Genomic DNA, 19819 nt, shown 5'->3' on the forward strand with positions numbered 1-19819 from the left:
GAGCAAAGATATTAGTGAGAAAAGAGCTGGTTGAATTACTAAAGTGATGGAATATGATTTTTACATTTAGATTACCAAGCTAGTGAGAGGGAGGGGGTTATGTAAATAGATGTTATCATCTCAAGAACCTGATGAGAAAGCTGCTATGATATTGACAAAGCAACAAGAGGTAAGGAATAGCGACCCAAGGAGTTAGATGGATGATATGATGAATTTCTTATTAGGCAATGGATAACCTCAAGGATTAGATAGAACTAAAAGGAGATAGTATAGATTACAGTCAATTCCTTATGTCATAGTTGACGGTGTCCTCTTTAGAAAAGATTTTAATGGAGCCCTATTAAGATGCCTTGATACAGACCAGGCTAAAAGAATGATCAAAGAACTTCATGATGGTCTTGATGGTGGCCACTTCTCAGCAAGGACAACTGCAATGAAGATCATGAGGGCTAGTTATTACTGGTCATCTCTATTTCATGATTGTCATAAGTATGTGAGGAAGTGTGAAAAATGTGCCTTCTTCTTTGGAAAACAAAGACTTGCAGCTCTTCCCCTTCATCCTATTCAGGTGGACCAGCCTTTTTCTCAATGGGGATTGGATTTCATAGGCCCTATCAATCCTTCTTCCAATTCTGGTCACAAGTGGATTCTAGCTACTACAGATTACTTCACTAGATGGACAAAGGCAGCTGCATTGAAGGATGCCACAAAATCTTTAGTTGTTGAGTTCCTTGATGGAATTGTGACCAAGTTTGGTGCCCCTTCAACCATTATTTCAAATAATGTAAAGTCTTTTGTTGGAGCTTAGATTTGTGCATGGGCAGTGGATCGTAATATCTATTTGAGCACATCCTCAAATTACTATCCTCAGGGTAATGGTTTGGCTAAGTCCTCCAACAAGAACCTGATTAGGATCATGAAAAGGACAATAGAAGATAACCAGAGGTGTTGGCATAAAAAACTAAAGACTGCACTATGGGCTGACAGAATAACACCTAAAAGGTCAATAAGAAACTCACCATTCATTTTGGTATATGGTAGAGAAGCAAGGCTTCCAATTTCATTGGAGTTCCCATCCCTAGAGCTAGCTCATCAGCTAGAGTTGATTGAAGATGATGCCATGATAGTAAGAATGGCAGAGTTGATGGAGCTAGAAGAGAAGAGAAATAAAGCCAAGCAGACCCTAGAGACACACCAACAGCAAGTAAAAAAGAGTTTTGATAGGAAGGCTAGGGTCAGGATCTTCAGGAAAGGTGATTTAGTTTTAAAATGGGATGCAAATAGGGCAAAACCAGGAAGACACTCAAATTTTGATGCATTGTGGAGTGGTCCCTATCTAATTGTCAGTTGCAAGCAGCCCAATGCTTTCCAGTTAAGCAGGCCTAGTGGTGAAATTTTGCCCATCCCAGTCAATGGGATTTATCTCAAACCATGCTTCTGATGAAGGTTGAAGATTTCATGTATATAAGTAGAGTAGTTTTTTTTTTCAGCTCTCCTATTTTCCAAGAAGTGCACGAGCACAGGATTGTCTCCGTGAGATAGCAAGTTTTGAAATTTTGAAGGTTGCAGAAGGAGGTTTTGGTCTCTAGTTCCAGTTGCAAAGATAGGGGTTTCAGGGTTTTCCTCTCAGAGGTAGGGTTAGGATGTCACAGTATACACAGGATCCACATCTTATTGACTCTGTAACCCAATGGATGCATGAGGTCACTGGTCTATGCATAGCAGGCTAGCATCCCCTGTGAGTCGCCAAAAATGTTACATACTGTGCCCCCTGCCAAATTTTTGAATTTTAAATACTTGCCCGCCCAACATTCACTTCCTGGTTTAATGTTATTTTAAATCATCCCAGGAATATCGAAAAAATTAAATGATGAAACCTTAGGATATTCCTTATTTCCTAGGTTTATCCCTGCAAGCTTGCGGCTTCCTCATCATCAGATCGAAAGATATCTATGGCTAGCACTATCTCGCTATGGGAAATTGCATGTTGTTTATCCATAGCGACATAGTGCCTTTTGGCTGTGTGCCAGGTGGGTCCTCCTTTTCTTTCTTATTTCTCCAACGTCGAGTTTTGCTAAATCAACGGTGGGCACTATGGCACTATCGAAAAATCTATGTTCCTCGTCGTTATCGACATAGCGCCTAGACGAAAAGTGATACTGCAGTGACATCAAAAGGAATGTGGGTCCCAAGCATGCCCCGTTGGATATTAGTGATGAAATTTGTCAAACACGTTGGTAGTTGATCGATCTTTTCGTTGGCTAAAGTATAACTATGTAGAATATGGGTCCTGCTTCACGTGGCGAGCCGCAAACGAGGACTTGTCAGACAGGTTGGCACATGGCCAGTTTTTATTGGTTGGTATACTAATAGATTAGATCCATCTTTCTCGTCGCTAGATCTAGGAAGATCAATAGTGGGCGCTATCTCGCTATGGGAAGTTGTGAGGATATTAACCATAGCGACATACTGCCTCAACGACATGTGGCACAGATGACATAATGGGCCCGCCCTTCTCCAAAGTGATATTATAGCTCGTCCTCGGTGGTAGTTGTTAGGTGGGTCACAGTACAATGGTGGTTTTTCATTAGTCCACTTAGCTAACTTGGTGTGCAGTTGTACAATTTTGTTGATAACCATAGATCTAAGGAAATCGACGGTAGGCATTATCTTGCTATGGAAAGCTGCGATGATATTATCCATAGCGACATAGCACCATTGTGCCACATGGATCAGTGGGGCCAGATCTCACCAAGATGAGGATGGCAGGTTGTGCCAGGTGGTTGCCAAGTGGATTCATAGACCAGAAACTTTATGGAGGCAAGCGCAGTATTATGAGGATCTTCCACGATCGATGATCTCGTGGAGATCAACGGTGGGCGCTATCTTGCTATGGAAAGCTGCGAGAATATTACCCATAGCAACATAGCACCTCAGTGACATGTAGCAGGGTGGGGTTGAGTGTTATGAAACTGCAGGGATGGTACCAATTCGAGCTGAGTCGAATGCCAGGTGTGCTAAGTTGTTTCGTGGGCCCAGAGGTTTTAAGGAGATAGCGCAATAATACAACAAGTCTTCACGATCGTCAGATTAGTCTGGATCCATGGTGGGCACTATCTCACTATGGGAAATTGCTCGAAGGATACGCATAGTGACATAGCACCTCGATGACATGTGTCCCAATGGGTTCGGTGGAGGCAGTAATAGTTAGCGATCAGCAGTTAATGTGAGCATCGAAGTTGGAGTTTGAGGGATGGTGTGGTTAGTAATGAAAGGGGTGGTCAACTCGAGAAGACCTTGCGAGGTGGTAGAAAGGAAATAGGTTATTGGTCCATGTAGCCCGTTTTGGATGTAGAGTTTAGTTGACTTGTTGACCTTGCTGATTCAGGTGCTCAAGAATGAAGAAAGTCGAGATTTTTATGTGATTTAATCTCTATAATCAATCCCAACCAACCTAGAATGAATGCGAGACAAGGAAGAACACTCCACCACCCCCCTAGTTGATCCATCTACTTGGTCAGACCATAGTTATGGCATCGCCTCTATCTTCTCGAGGCCCTATTTTAGTTAACAGTCAAATTTCCTGGTACCTAAAGCTATACTTAGATCAAATTTATTTAGATCCCCATCATTGTTCTTGGCAGAGCCTTGATGGCAGTGGTTGCAAGATAGTTTTGCAGGGAAAATCTCAGTTATGCCTGAACTATAAAGGCAATTATTGTTTATTTTGTAGGGGTTGACCTTTCTCTGATTTCTCTGTTACTGCTCTGCAGATTCTCAGTGTAAATCCCCCTGTGCCTTTAAACTACATGATTTTCTGTCTTATCTCTTTCAGCCATTGGTATGAAAGTGCAAGAACTCCTTGCCTCTTACTAGTGTTTTGTAGAGATCTATGATCTGCATGACTATATCTCCTTGGGCCATGAATGATAATATAAGTGAATCTCTCTTTCCTTGTGTCATTTATCTTGGTCTTCTTATCTGCATGTGATTATTGGATTAAAGCAAGTCTGAATGTGTATATCCTTAGTTTCATTCTAGTTCAATAGTGCATATGTGGGCAGAGATTGGTCTGAACACTCTATTTTGGTGCATCACCTCTTTAGATTAGATTAGGTAGATTTTCTTTCATATTCTCCTTCTCCCTTTTCCTCTCCAAGAGTAGTTAGGTGCATCCTGATAGTAAGAGGAAGTTGGCCTTCTCTGGAGACTCAACCTCACAGTTCAAGTCCCACAACTTGGAGGTTGTTTCCATGTTTCACTAGGTTGTCCTCATGCATAGGCTTTGGAAAAGGGTGCAAACCTAAGTGACAACAGTTATAGAGCTAATGAATGCAAAGAAAAACCCATATTTGAAGGCAAATGTCACAAATGCAAGAAGCATGGGCACAAATCCTCAAAATATAAAACTAAGATATTGAACCCAATAGAATAGATTGTAAAAGTTGTATTTGGTTGGGGCTATAACACTTGGTGAAAATGTCAATATTGGGGAGAATTTGGACACATTGGAATGAATTGTGTAAAATATCACATAAGGACAAGAGACACCACCGGAAGATGTTTTATTTGTACAAAAATTGGTCATCTTGCCAAGAACTATATGAATACTAGAAGAATTGAATTTGAAAAGAAAACCAAGGCTAATAACATCAGAAAGTAGATGAGACAACAATGGATTCCAAAATCTTCTAAAATGCAAGTCTGAGCAATGATGAACATGTCACTCAAGAATTGGGTGACTCAAGCATTTCCACTTGATCTCTCACAAGGAGAACTAGAACTAGGATTCTAAAGAAGACATCTGACATCAATTCTAGTTAGTAGACAGAAAGATCCATATCAGCATTCAAGATGCAAAGGGATCACCGAGCATTTAAGAATATGTCATTCTTTACTGAGTAAGGTCAGGTTACATACCTTACCAAGCAAGGTCAAGTTGCAAGACTCTACCGAGAAAGGTCAGAAGTAACTCATTATTGTGTGAAAACTGAGTCATGGATGACTCTACTAAGTATTCAATGCAAGCCAAGTGGAAATTAGTCTATCATTTGAGTGAACAATCATACTAGGCATTTATGGCAATCGAGAGGCAAAATTTGTTAAAAGGAAAAATCAAATTCATTTACCATAGAAAATTTTCAAGAGCTATCTATGTAGAGCTATTTGAGTTCATCCAAGCAATCTGTGCAAATTACTGTTGAAGATCTATGTGTCTTTGAAAACCCTACCAAGAAAATGGTATCCTCTAGCAACAAGACTAAGAAAGGGTCAGAGATGTTAGTTCGAGGCATGGAATGGAAGGCACCAAACTTCAAGCTAAGTCTAGCTGTTGCGAAAACCCTAGATCCAAGTGAAGTAGAATCTCATATCCATCCAAGGTATTGTTAATAAATGATATTCATTCACATATTTGATGTGTTATTCAAGATATTGGAACCCTGGAAATGGATGAATCCTTGAGGGAATTGTGTGTGAATGGTGTGTTAAAATTGGAGCATTAACACCTTGAAGCAAAGGGTTTGACTCACCTTCCACACATGCCACAAGATTTTCAAATTGAATGGATGAGATTTATTCTCAGTCCTTTGCATAATGATCAGTTGTTGTTGGAGCAACCTATTGTGATAACAAAGAAGATGATCCATAGGATCACTAGTCTTCCAATGTTGGCGAAAGCTAAAATGACCAAAACCCTAAGTCAGGTCAAGCTAGAAAAGAACATCCTAGTTGAGTGGGATGGAAGGGGAATGAAGATCAGTTGTGTCATGGATATGGAACTAAAGTTTGAGATACATGTCATTGCACATAAAATATACAGCTCAAGCAAACTCAACAGTGTATCATGTGAAGCTATGGATCTCGCATGCAAAGTGGTCAAGAATAATATGTCATTTGACCTTGCCAAGTTGATGTTGAATTAGTTCAAAAAAAACATGGAGAGCATAAGAACTTCAAAGAAAATTATTTGTAAGTTTGGTTCACTCTTAACTTGTATATTCTTCTATGTACAAAACTTTTTCCCATCTAAAGGTATAGTCATATGGAGGAAGGATGTACCTTTTCTTTATCAAATTAATGAATATATATCAGAAATGGGAGAAAACTATGTTAGTATTATGGATAACTACTTTGATGCATTCAAGAACAAGATGAATAACAGATTTAGGATATAGAAGAAACTTGTTGGTGACTACAAATATTATATTTATTTCATGTTTGATAGTGATAAAGTATATATACAAGTAGTAAGATCGAGAATTGTATGGGTCAAGCCTCTAGGTTATGAGGTTAACATAGATGAAACCAAGGACATTATTGAAGCACTATTAAATGAGCCTATTGACCCAAAAGTTGCATATTTTGGCACCTATGATGAAGCAAAGGCAAGAATAAAACTTGAGATAAAACTCCCTCAGGCAGAAAACAAAGGAAAGAAGAGGATTGCAAAATTGAAAACTAGCTCCACTCTACTATTGACTGAAGGCAAAGGTGATGACTTTGAGGAAGATGAAGTAGAAGATGAAGAGGAGTCAAAGGAAGAAGAGCTAGTAAAGAAGAAAGGTAAGGATATTATAACCAAACCTACAAAACCATCTACTACAGTGTTCACAAGGAGGGCATCCAAAAACAAACAAGGAGGAGATATAATCTTCAAAAACCTACCACCCTCATTCCAAGAAAAGTTTAAGGAAATTGACACAAGAGCCAATATGGAAAATATCAAGTCACTAAGGTATGAAAAAAGAACTATAGAAGAGTAGAATAAAATCGAAGACATGGTTATGTCTAAAATGGGCAAATGGAAATATTCTCCAGATCACCTTGTTTAGCAGATTCTGAGTAAATTGATGGAGAAAGTTAAGCCAAGATGGGAACAAGCCAAGAAAACTACAAAAGACATATATGATCAGACCTGGAGGCAACTCATGTCAAGCTTAAGTAATAAAGAAGTTAATGAGTCCATCAAGTAGAATGAAGAGATGCTTACATTGAAGTTTAACACTTATCTGATATTAATCAATGACATTGAACATGTAGTGAAGAATGCTAGCAACACATGGAAAAACATCTATAATCTTCATAATAAGAGTGATGTTTTTGTAAATGTTAGTGACAAGGATGATGATGATGACAAGGAAGAAGGATATAATGATGAAGAGGAAACAAATAATGATAATATAGATGATGAGGAACAAGAATAGGAAGCTACTGAGGAAGATCCATTTGAAGTTCAGAACATTGAGGAGACCGATCTAGAGAAGATTGCAATAGTGGTCATAGCCTCAATTCCTCATTCTCCAAGTGAAGCATTGAAAACATCAAGCTCAGAGAAACCTACTACAGAATTGATTATGTCAAACATTGCAAGTACAAGTACTCAATCAATTTTTTGCACCTATTCAACTCAATATTTCATTGTTAAAAGTGACAAGCACTTCATCTACTAAGCAGAGAGCACTTCCTACTCTATTAGTTTTGGTTACACGAGGTATTCCTTCAATAAGTGTAGTATCTACTTTTTCTACCAGTCCTACTATTTCTACCATTGTTTCCATTCCAAACATGCAAATAATAAGTGCAAGGATAGTTGAGACCAAGCCTCAACCAAGTACAAAAAATTTGAGTAAAGGCAAAGAGAAGGAAGAAGAAATTGATCTTGATGAGGAGATTGTTATTCCAAAAATGGGATATCTCCAATCTTAATCCTAATTAGATGCATATATTTGGAGAGCTACTTTGGAAGAAAGCTAAGCAACAAAGGCTTAGAGAAGAAAGGAAAAAATAATTTCAAGTGTTTGAAGATGCAAAGAATATTCTAGCAGAGGCACTCATCATAGAGGTTGACACTTCTCAACCAATTTTGGCTCAGTTAGCAAAGGTAGTCAAGAAATTCAATGAAGATTTGAATGGACAAGAGAAATTGTTGCAAAGAACTAAGAACAAATTTGAGAATAAAGTTTTGGAGCTTATTGCTCAAAAGATTGCAATTCATCAAGTAGACTTGTCTACTATTCTAGGCTCATTGCAAACCTCTTACAACAATGTGACTTCCTTATTCAGTAAACTCTATGATACTTCAAATTTCACCAAAGAAATTAAAGATAAACTTTCTAAGATTGATGAAGATCTAAAGGCAAGTGCACAATAATTGCAACTTGACTTGAGTTACAGCTCTGCCCACTATACAAAGATCAGATTCTTAACTAATATGCAACCAAAATTACTAAGAGAAGAAGCTAGGATAAGAGCTACACTTGTAGACATATAGGGCATGATTCTCCCAAACATGAATGCATTGCAAAAACATTTTGTACATGTTAGAACGCTCATCCATAATAACAACTTCTCAATTGTAGACCACATGATAGAACTTTCAGTAGAAGTTCAAGTTACATTGCACACATACAAGGTGTTGCAAGAAAATTGAGACAAGACAATGGCACTGATTTTAAAGGTACATTTAGATTTCTTATCACATTTTGGCATTACTAGATAATATATAGCATACATCTTTGGCATTAATCTCAAAAGGGGGAGAAGATATTATATAAGATGTAGTATATATAAAGGGTGAGAAAAATGTATATATCATGTGTGAAGATAAGATGTGAAAAGATGTAAAGTATATTGTATACATATGTATGGAGGAGCATTATCATATTATATACTTAGAGAAACATCTCTTAAAAAAGCAATTTTGAAAAATCTCAAAAACAGAGTACTCTAGCTAGTTAAAGACACAAGATGGATAATAAAAGGTGTTCTTGAATTTTTTGAGAATTCAATTTTCACTAATAAGTGTTTTATTTTTGTCACTAATGCCAAAGGGGGTGATTGTTGACATTACAGTCGTGTTTGTTATTAGTGACACACACTTATCCAAATAGATAGTATCTACTAAGCTTATTGTATAGTTAATAGTGTTAACCAAGCATTTCAGACTTTAGTGAGTTCTACAATTGCTACCAAGTTCAAGGAATAGTATTCAGTTTGAGTCAATCAATTTCTACCATAATGGTGATCAACAGTGTAAACCGAGCTTCACAAGGTTTACCGAGTTGTACAATGCTTACTAAGTTCACAATTATAGGGATGTGAATCAAGTGTTGATTGAGCCACTCAATGTTAACCAAGTGATTCAGTTTATATTGAGCTCATTGTGATAGCATTGACTGAGCTATGCAGTGTGAATCAAGTGATTCAGTTTATATGCTAAGTTTCACAATATTCACCGAGTCACCAATGCAAACTGAGTTCAAACTACTTGGAAGTGATCACTATGGACCGAGTTTCTACGTCTACCAAATGTATGATGATATCAAGCATTGAGAATGGATGCCAAGTATCAAAACCTCACCAAACTAGTCTTTGAAACCCAATTTCCTGCAATTGGGTTGACTTTGTGTATTTTGTGTAAACTTATATTATAGCCGACTTTGTTGATTTATAATTTGGATTGGTATATATGTAATGTACTATATCACATCCAATGAGAAGTATGTATGGAATGTAACTAGCAAAGAAGAGCAGAAGTGTGAAATAAAAAGGCTATAGCAGTATAAGGAGTAGCAAAGATTTATCTATCACAGGAAGGTGATCATTACACTCAAAGGAATCTCCCTTAGCAAACCAAGTTGCAAATCAAAGATCAGCCACTATTTCATCCTAATTAATGGATCAGTTAAATCCTTTCACAAGGTAGACTTAATAGTCTTTTTGTAAGTCTCTTTACCAAGTGCATACTTTATTGTATTTTTGTAAATCCTTTCGCAAGGTGGACCTAGCAGTCCTTATTGCTCCCAACAAAGAAGATCATGATAGAAGTGATCATTGTTAGTCTTAATAGGCCAACTCTATACTACAGTACTAAAGCCTATGGATATCATCCCCACCCTAGTTTTAGTTTCTATTTGGAAGGTTTCTGGGTCACCATATTGTTTGTCAAAGTGTTATGAATGCTTTAATGCTTTTAGTTTCTTATGTATGGAATTAGATCAAAGTTCACATGAAGGATTAATTGGTAAATAAAGATTAAGTTTTATTGGTTACTGATTCACCCCTCCCCTCTTAGTAACTTAGCCTATCATATATTTGCAACACCTTTAACCAATCATAATAGAAATTTTGTGGATCCCTAGCCTCGGGTCTTTAAAATGGGGGAGCATTCATTTCTTCTTCTCTATAAGGCCTATCTTGGTCTTCCCTGCTAGTATTATTTTGTATCTAGGACATGAATGCTCTTAATTGAATGTCTCCCACATCCATTAATGGATTCTATTCTCTATCATTAGGAACTGTTAAATTATGCAAATATAATTCACATAAAAGATTCTTAATTGTCGTGGGAGAGTTTTAGAAAGTATGATAAAGTTCATGGGGGTTTGCAAAGATGGGCTAGGACCTTGTACTATCCTTTTCATCTTGAAATTCAGCAACTGGTCTTTTAGAAATAAAGTATATACTATGTTGGTGGTAGGAATCGAAGTAATTCAAGTATCATAGTAGTAATTTGACTAACCTTGTCTTTCAACACTATGATCTCATCTTCCTTATCTCTCAATTCTTATTGTTGATTATCAATATTTTGTTGTAGTTTCTTTTTCTCTTCCCTCCACATAACCTTTTTAATTAATGTGTATTCATATAGGCTAAGCTTGGTTGTCAAAGGTGGAGAAAATTTTTATGGAGGCATTAGACCTGGTTGTTTAATATTTATCCTTCTAGGCCCCATGGAAGTTGTTTGTTCATCATTTTTTGCTTTGTTAGTTGGGTGCCCCATCCATAGGACTATTGCCCTTTTTGGATTCTCACATATTGGTTGTTTTGGATGCTCTACCTCTATTTAATGGGCTTCCTCAATTAAATTTTCCAATCCTTTGTTCACAATATATTCAACAAATTTTTCAATAGTTTCCATGTTTATATCAAGATTTTCATTAGTGGTTATAGAATGTTCTTCCTATATATCTTAGGAAACAAATATTATTTCCTCATCCATTTCCCCTTACTCATCACCAAAAGATTCATTTATGACCTGTGAAGCCCATATTTTCTTTTGGAACACAAAGTTATGTGGTTTTGAATTATCATCACCACTTCCATCCTCAATGAAGATGGCATCATCACCTCCCTAAACCTTGTCTAGCTCATTTTGAAAATTTTCAAAATTTTCTGTTGGTATAACTATATTATTATCCTTATCTAAGTCAAGCTTAGGATATTCTATTTTAGGTTCTAAAACAACATCGCGAATAGGAGTGTCAATGGGAACATCACACCCAAGCTATGGTTTTGATGAAGGGCCACACCACCCTACCAACTCATAACCAAAAATGCAACAATATGAAGAAAAGAGAGATAAAATGCTTCCCAAGCAATTTTATTATACTTGAAAATCCTTACAACATCCACAAGATGATATCATAAATATGACTTCTTCAAGAAGAAGTTTACAAATTCTTCAACATAAGAGAAATCCCAAATAAGAGTCTTCACACCAAGAGAACTTCCCAACTAAGAGCCTTCACCTCCAAAGCTTCTACCCATGAACTTCTACTTTGAGAGCTTTCACACCTTGAAGCTTGACATTCCAAATCTTGATTAGAAATGCTCATATGCCTTGCTTAAATAGGCACTTACCACCCAATTCATGATTTATCCACAACCTTCTAGAATTCCACCTACACAATATCCACAACCTTCTAGGATTCCACCTACACAATATCCACAACCTTCTAGAATTCCATCTACACACCTCGATAAATGGAATGACAACCATTTTTATTTTATTTTTCTATTACGCCACCTATGCACCTTGAAAATAGAAATTCCTCCTTTCCTCTTTTTTCTATTTTCTATTTTTTTAATTATTTTTCCTTCTATTTTCGTCACTTTCTCTCTCCATTTTTTTTTTTAATAATTTTTTTTTTTTTTTTTTTACTTTCAACACACCCTCTTTATTTTTCATGCATGATGCTCCTGCATCAGACTCCCTTGGTAGATAGAAAAGTGTGTCCCACACTTTGATGCCAAAAAGAAAGATCTACAACCATATTCATCTTCACCAAAGGTTTCCACCTCAACAGGGACAAGAAAACCAACATGCAAATCTTCCACATCTACATCACTCTGTCAAACACTAGAATCTCAACCATCCAATCATCATGCTCACTCCCAGGAATAAACTGAACACAATGCTTCAACATAAAATCCTCATCCAAATCAACAAGTAGTAAATCCACACCAGCAACAAAAAACTCTACATCAGCAGCAATACGTAGATTTCCATCAACGCATACCAAACTCACAACATCAGCAGTCTCATTAATCACAACAAGATGCTCTGCAACATACAAATCATCACCAACAATAGTCAGATCATCCATGATTGAGTGCTCCAGAATCTCCATGTCACTCTCAACCAACTGATCATGAAAACCAATGTCTATCCCAGCATCAACAAGGTTAGGAATATCTTCAACAACAACCTCCAGCTACTCTACAAGTTCTATATCAGACTCCACAATCTTATCAGCAAAACCAACTTCTTCCACCTCAACCTTGTTATGCTATCTTCTCTCACAAACAAGTCTCTTAACCGGCCAAAAAACTCTCTTCTAGATCAGTAGACTCCAGTTCCACAAATGTTCATGGAATTCCTTCCTCACCCCATCCCTAACTTGATCAACCAAGCTAGCTTCAAGCTGAGCAGTCATCTCAGAAAACCTCCTCTCTACTATATCATGGATTTTTGCAATCATCTTAGGTTCCAATCCTCTCGAAGCCATCTCCCAAGATCTTTGTAAACCCTCTACAACAAATCCTTCCCACACGCCTTATGACAACCTTGAATTGTTTGCAAGTCAGATCGCAACCTACAACCTCGCATGAACAATCAAGAACCACATCACAAGTCCAAGACCACAAATCTATAATCCACAAGTTCTCTACAATCGTGCCTCAACAAGTTTATTCTTCCATCTCCACAACCATCTATCAATCTGCAAGCCCTCAGATCAAGACCAACTTAGATCTACTTCTCCAACCCAAGTCCTTGTGTAAACTGCCTCAGCTTCAACAATCTATCTACATGCTCAGGAACTCTCGCTCTGATAAACTTCACCCAACCAAGGTCTTGGTACAAACTACCTCAAACTTCAGTGATCTGCTTGTACACTCAAGAACTCACACTCTGATACCACTTGATGAAGGGCCACACCACCCTAACAACTCATAACCAAAAATGCAACAATATGGAGATAAGAGAGATAAAATTCTTCCCAAGCAATTTTATTAAACTTGAAAATCCTTACAACATCCACAAGATGATATCATAGATATGAATTCTTCAAGAAGAAGTTTACAAACTCTTCAACATAAGAGAAATCCCAAATTAAAGTCTTCACACCAAGAGCTTCACCAAGAAGAACTTCCCAACTAAGAGCCTTCACCTCCAAATCTTCCACCCATGAACTTTTACTTTGAGAGCTTTCACACCTTGAAGCTTGACCTTCCAAAGCTTGATTAGAAATGCTCATATGCCTTGCTTAAATAGGCACTTACTACCCAATGCATGATTTATCCACAACCTTCTAGAATACCACCTACACAATATCCACAACCTTCTAGGATTCCACCTACACAATATCCACAACCTTCTAGAATTCCATCTACACACCTCAATAAATGGAATGACAACCATTTTTATTTTATTTTTCTATTACGCCACCTATGCACCTTGAAAATAGAAATTCCTCTTTTACTCTTTTTTCTATTTTTTCCTTCTATTTTTTTCACTTTCTCTCTCCACAATTTTTTTTTTATAATTTTTTTTTTAATAATTTTTCTTTCAACACACCCTCTTTATTTTTCATGCAAGATGCTCCTGCATCAAGTTTTTGGCAATTCTCCCACTTCTTCTAACATGTGTATCAAACAAAGTTTTAGAGACTTTCTTCCATTTCTTCAAGAAGATTATCCTTTAGCAAAATAATGTAGGAGTTTCTTTTTTAACCATTTCCTTTTAGAATAATGTGAGGAATAAATGTTGATGTATTATACATCTTTTGACTTTTATGGTTGTTTAGTATTTTTCTCTATTGTTTCTTTAATTTTTCCTTCCTCATTTTTTTCTAGTAGAGGATCAAGTCCTAACACTAGACTTAGGAGTAACAAGGTCTTTAGAAGGGAAAAAAAAATATTTTCTTTACCAGAGATAGTTGTAAGTGGGGACTTATCAAGCTTTTTCTTTTTTAGTAGGTGTAGGGTTTTTAGAAGAACCAGAAGGTGAAGGATCAAACCTCTCTACAATCTTTATGGTCTCAGATGCAGTAGTAACTCTTCTTCCTATACCTTGTCCTCTAGGTCCTACTTGCCTAGGCACATACTTATCTATTAATAAGAAATCATCTCATGACACAATTGAATTTTTTTGTAAAGCTCTTTCAACTAAAAATTTAATCAAATAATGGTTTGACACAAAATTGGGCTTACCTTATTATACAGTAGCAACTCTTTTCTTCAACAAGTTGAACAAGAAATGTGGAAGGTTGATTGGTATGTTATCACGGCGATATAGATGAGAAGTTTGAAGTGGATTCCATGCAACCAATGATGTCATTCTTCACAAATTATGCATTTCATGATATATATAGCACATTGGCCATAGGGTTTTGGTAATGATATTCTTCTTGCACACTGCTTCTTGGTTGCCCATCTGTGTGCAAATTGAATTGAGTCCTAGCATATCTTGGGTCTAAGTCATATTTAAATATTTCACCTTCCTGTGGTAAGCTAGACACTTCTGCAAGTATCATTTCACTACATTCAACCCTAAGTCCCTTTACCATAGCTACACCATTTTGTAGGGAATTTAGAAACTAAAATGCTACTTCCTCGTCTCATACAGTAAGTATCTAAAAGTATTGTAACCAGCCATGGGCCTCAAACTTAGGATGAAAAGCTTGATCTTGAAGGATTATGTCATGAATTACTAATTCATGGCAGATTAAGTCTCCCCCCATTACTACCATTTTTCGATTCCTCCAAAGACTTGCTAAAACTCCAAATAGGAAATAGTTGGCAAATTTTCAAACCCACAAATTTTAAGACTTGTAGAGTCAAAGTGTTTGAAATCTACCAACTTAACTAAGGAAATGGTTTGTAAAAACTCAAAAGTTTTTTGGAAGCATGTCATGTCATAATTAGGCTTTAACTCATTCACATGTCCATTTAATAAATACTTTATTTTCAAACTGATGTACTTGAACAAGTTGTCACAACAATTCATGATTTAAATATTTGACATGACATATCATAATAATACCAAAGTCAAACATTTTGTATTTTACAACAAAAATTAAATCAAAATGATATGCACAAATAACAAAAAAAAATTGCACACCCCCCAACTAAAATGGAGCATGGATCATGCCATGCTTATGTGAGAAAGATTAATTAAGTACAATATAATGTGCCTCTAAGAAATTAAATGAAATAAATACATGTACGAAGGTAGAGCACTTAGCGGATGAAGTGCTTGATTTAAAAATATTATGCTTCATACCTTGGTGCTGAAATGAAGGTGAGGTAAAAGGTAGAAAAAAAGAGAAGGTGAGTTGGAATTATTATAAAAAAGAATGTTCTTTCACAAAGTGAAAGTGCTATTATGGGTCTTTGAATAGAATCAAAGAGAAGATGCAATTTGCGTAGGTGACCCAAACTCCTTTGCTGCAGAAGCAACATGAGTTCCCTAAAACTCAAATTATTGTAGGAACTCTTCCTTACTCTATGATTTATGATATATTTTGAGTCAATGTCCAATCACCAACAATTTGAACTATACATAATCTATTATAGATAATTGTACAACACCATTATCAAAGATTGATATTATTTTGTATGGCCACAACCATCTAGTTTGAAACTTTCCCGATGTGTGTTGGTAGCGAGAATCATATAGGAGAGTCAAATCACCAACAAATAATTGTTTGTCCGTTATGAATTTGTCATGCTACTTCGTTCATTGTTGTTGGGAAACCTCAATGTTATGCAAAGAAAATTTCCTATATTCATCCCATCCATTGAGCTATAGAATTCTTTCTCTTTGTGCCTCAGTAAGATCAATGTTCAATTCCAGAGTTGTCCTAAGTGTCTTATGCTCAAATTCCATAGGCATAATAGTTGATTTTCCATAGACCAATTCAAAGAGGGTGAAGCCATCAATAATTTTCCATGTTGTCTTATAGGCCCAAATTGTTTCAAAAAGATAGAGTGGCCAATTTCTTATTGATGCCTACTATCTTGGTTAATATTTCTTCAATCTCCCTATTTGTAATCTCTTCTTGGTCATTATCTTGATGGTGGTAAGAAAATGACTTTCCATGCCTAATTTTATACTCATTCATGAGGGCAGTTGTCAGGTTTGAGGTAAATTACGCACCTTGATCAATCACTAACTCTCTAGGGACACCAAATCTAATGAAAATGGCTTCAGACAAGAATTTTGGAACATTGTAATTCCTAGCATGTTTCATAGGTTTAGCCTCTACCCACTTAGTGACATAATCAGTGCAACCTAATATGTATGACTTGCCATTTGATGAAGGCTCTATGGGTCCAAGAAAATTAATTCCCCATTTGTCAAAAGGTGTTACAATTACCTGTAGCTATAGGGAAATTTCATCATATTTCATATGAATACCCATCCTTTGACATCTATCACACTTCTTAGTGTACCTTATTGTAGCCTTGTGTAGATTTGGATAGTAGTAACTTGTTGTCAATATTTTAAAGGTTGTTCTCTTTACTACAAAATGTCCTCCACATGGCTCATCGTGACATGCCTGAAGGATGTCATATATCTCATATTCATGTATACATTTGTGCATTACATGATCAAGTCATGTGTAAAACATACATCCAACAATCTAATAAAATTTGAAGCTTTTCTCAATAATAGCATTCTCTCTTTTGGAGAGAAACGAGTTGGAGTCCTTCCTATAGTAAGGTAATTAGAAATATCAGAATACCATGGATTCTGAGATAATATGGAGAAAGTATGTTGATCTAGAAAGCTATCATCGATTAGTGTAGGATCATCTAGTACATGCAACTAAGAGAGACAATCAGCTACTACATTAGCCTCCCCTTGTTTATCTACTATACTTATATCAAATTCTTGTATGAGTAAAACTAGTGAGCTAATCTCCCTAAAGTAGCAGGATTAATCATCAAATATTTTATTGTTGAATGATCTGTATGCACAAATATATCATAAATAGCAATATAATGTCTAAACTTATTACAGCATAAATCACCTCAAGTAGCTCCTTCTCAATGGGAGTGTAATTAATCTTTTCCCCTTGTAAGTCCTTACTGATATAATAAATAACATGTTCTACAAATCCTTCTTTCTATCCAAGGAGAGAACCTATAACATAATTAGAAGCATTAGTGTGGATATGGAATGGAAGGCTCCAATTAGGGCCTTTCAACACATGTCCTTTTGTTAAGACTTCTTTCAGTAGCTAAAATGCTTTGTTACAGTATAAATTCCATGAAAAGTTAGAATCTTTCTTCAACAAATTGTATAGTGTAGCTATAATATGATTGAAATATCTGATAAATATATTGTAGTAACTAAAATTTCCAAGAAAACTTCTTACATGTTTTTTCTTTTTTTGGAGTAGGTAATGTATTGATCACCTCAATCTTAGTTGGATCAACTTGAATACTTAGTACAGAAATGTAGTGTCCTAAGACAACTCCTTCCATCATCATATAACATTTCTCACTATTTATAGAGAGATTATACTCCTGACATATTTTGAGGACTTTCTCTAAATTATATTGTGTTTCTTCAAAGGTAGATCCATATGCAGTGAAGTCATCCATGTAGATCTTCATACAATCAATAAATATGTCAGAAAATATACTAATCATGATTCTTTGAAAAGTTGCAAGTGCATTAAATAGACCAAAAGGTAGAATTTAATATGAAAATGTTCCCCATGGTAAGTAAAGGTAGTTTTATTTAGTTCCTCTAGTGCTATTTTGATCTGTTATACCCACTAAACCTGTCCAAAAAGGAAAAATATTTCTTACCAACCAAACTATCAAGAACTTGATCAATGAATGACAATGGAAGATGATCCTTCTTAGTTGTTGAGTTGAGTTAGCTATAATCCACACAAACTCTCCATTTGCCCCCCTTTTTAGGTACTATGACCAAAGGAGGAACCCATTGGTTGTTAGGTATTGGATAAATGAAGCCAACATTTAGTAGCTTCTACAATTCAATCTTTACAATGTGTCTTAACAATATATTGATTCTTCTTTGTGGATGCCTAACAAGTTTACATTATGAGCTTATGTAGATTTTATGGGTAAAAATTTTGGGATCAATCACTTTCATGTATGTATAGTCCCATGCAAATTCTTGTTAGTTCTCATGTAGCAACTTAAGATCACTTGATGGGTTGGAGAGAGACTCTTGCTAACATTCAATTCTTTACTTGGAATCACTTCTATTTTAGACACCTTTTCAAACATTACTACTTCTAAAAAATTATGTGAGTGCAACTCATGAGGTAGTAATGTGTGAAGGTATTGAGATGCTTCTAGAAAGTGAGGTGTATTTTGAGGAGGAAGGATTGTTTATAACGAATAATTCTTGTCATTACATAATGGGGAGTATAGATCATACTCATTGGATAAAATAGTTGAAATAATATCATCATCTTCCTGGGATATCATAAATGGATTCCTTTATATCACCATGAGTTGGCTTACTGAGTTAGCTTCTTGTTCATTGTCATCTGAGTCAAACCATAAGGCTTGATCATCTTGTAAGATTGGTTGAGTAGGGAACTACAATATTAATTTCTTAGTATTCATACCATTAGAGATGGTCATTTTTCCATAAGGACACCTACTATAAAAGCACCAACAATAGCTAACCATGGCCTTTCTAGAATGATAAGGTATCCTCCCAAGGTGGCCTTAGGGGAAAAAATGACAAAATCCACTAAATATTCCCAGGAATCCAATGTGACCATCACATCCTCAATCATACCATTGAGCTATCAACAAGGTGAAGGGTACTAGGGGTTTCTCTTACACCAATGATGTTTAGGTGAGATATTAACTTCTCTTGTCATGACATTAATTGATGCTCCTAAATCAACCAAGGAAATTTGAACTTGAACTCCATTAATGAAAATAGTAACAACATGGCTTCTAAGACCAACATACATAGGAATTAACAAATTTTCCAACATTATATCAGACAATTGATCTATGATATGAATGGTCTAGGCATCATTTATTTTCCTACCAGGATGTTTAACACCAGCTTTTCTAATTTCTTTGGTATAGGCTGGAACTTCTTTAATAGCATCCAACATGGTATTTTTACAATCATTTTCTTAAACTGGTTAAGCAATTCTACAACAACTAGATCTTCAATGTGAATCAAAAGGTTAGCAAGCCTCTGAAGAGAGGGTGATGTCTTCATTGCAAGAGTGGAAGGTAGAATAGAGGTATCTTTCTTTACAATAGGATTATCCTTGGCAATTACTTCTATAATGACAAGTCCTTTAAGTGCAAGAAGAGTAGTTCCTAACCTTAAGTGTATGTCATTAAGGGTAAAGGAATAGGTTTGTTGCTGATTAGATTGCTTATTATTAGGATTAGGATTAGGTTGCATAGGCAACTAGGTTTTCTTAGGCTAAATTTCATTGGTTGCATGAGGAGGAGGCATTATTTCTTGTTGCTAAGGTGAGGGCATTATGGCTTGCTAGGTAAAATGGTTAGT

This window comes from Cupressus sempervirens, chromosome 7 (genome assembly GCF_028749045.1).
Source record: "Cupressus sempervirens isolate cs-2001-9-10 chromosome 7, ASM2874904v1, whole genome shotgun sequence".
In the NCBI taxonomy this organism is placed as follows: Eukaryota; Viridiplantae; Streptophyta; class Pinopsida; order Cupressales; family Cupressaceae; genus Cupressus; species Cupressus sempervirens.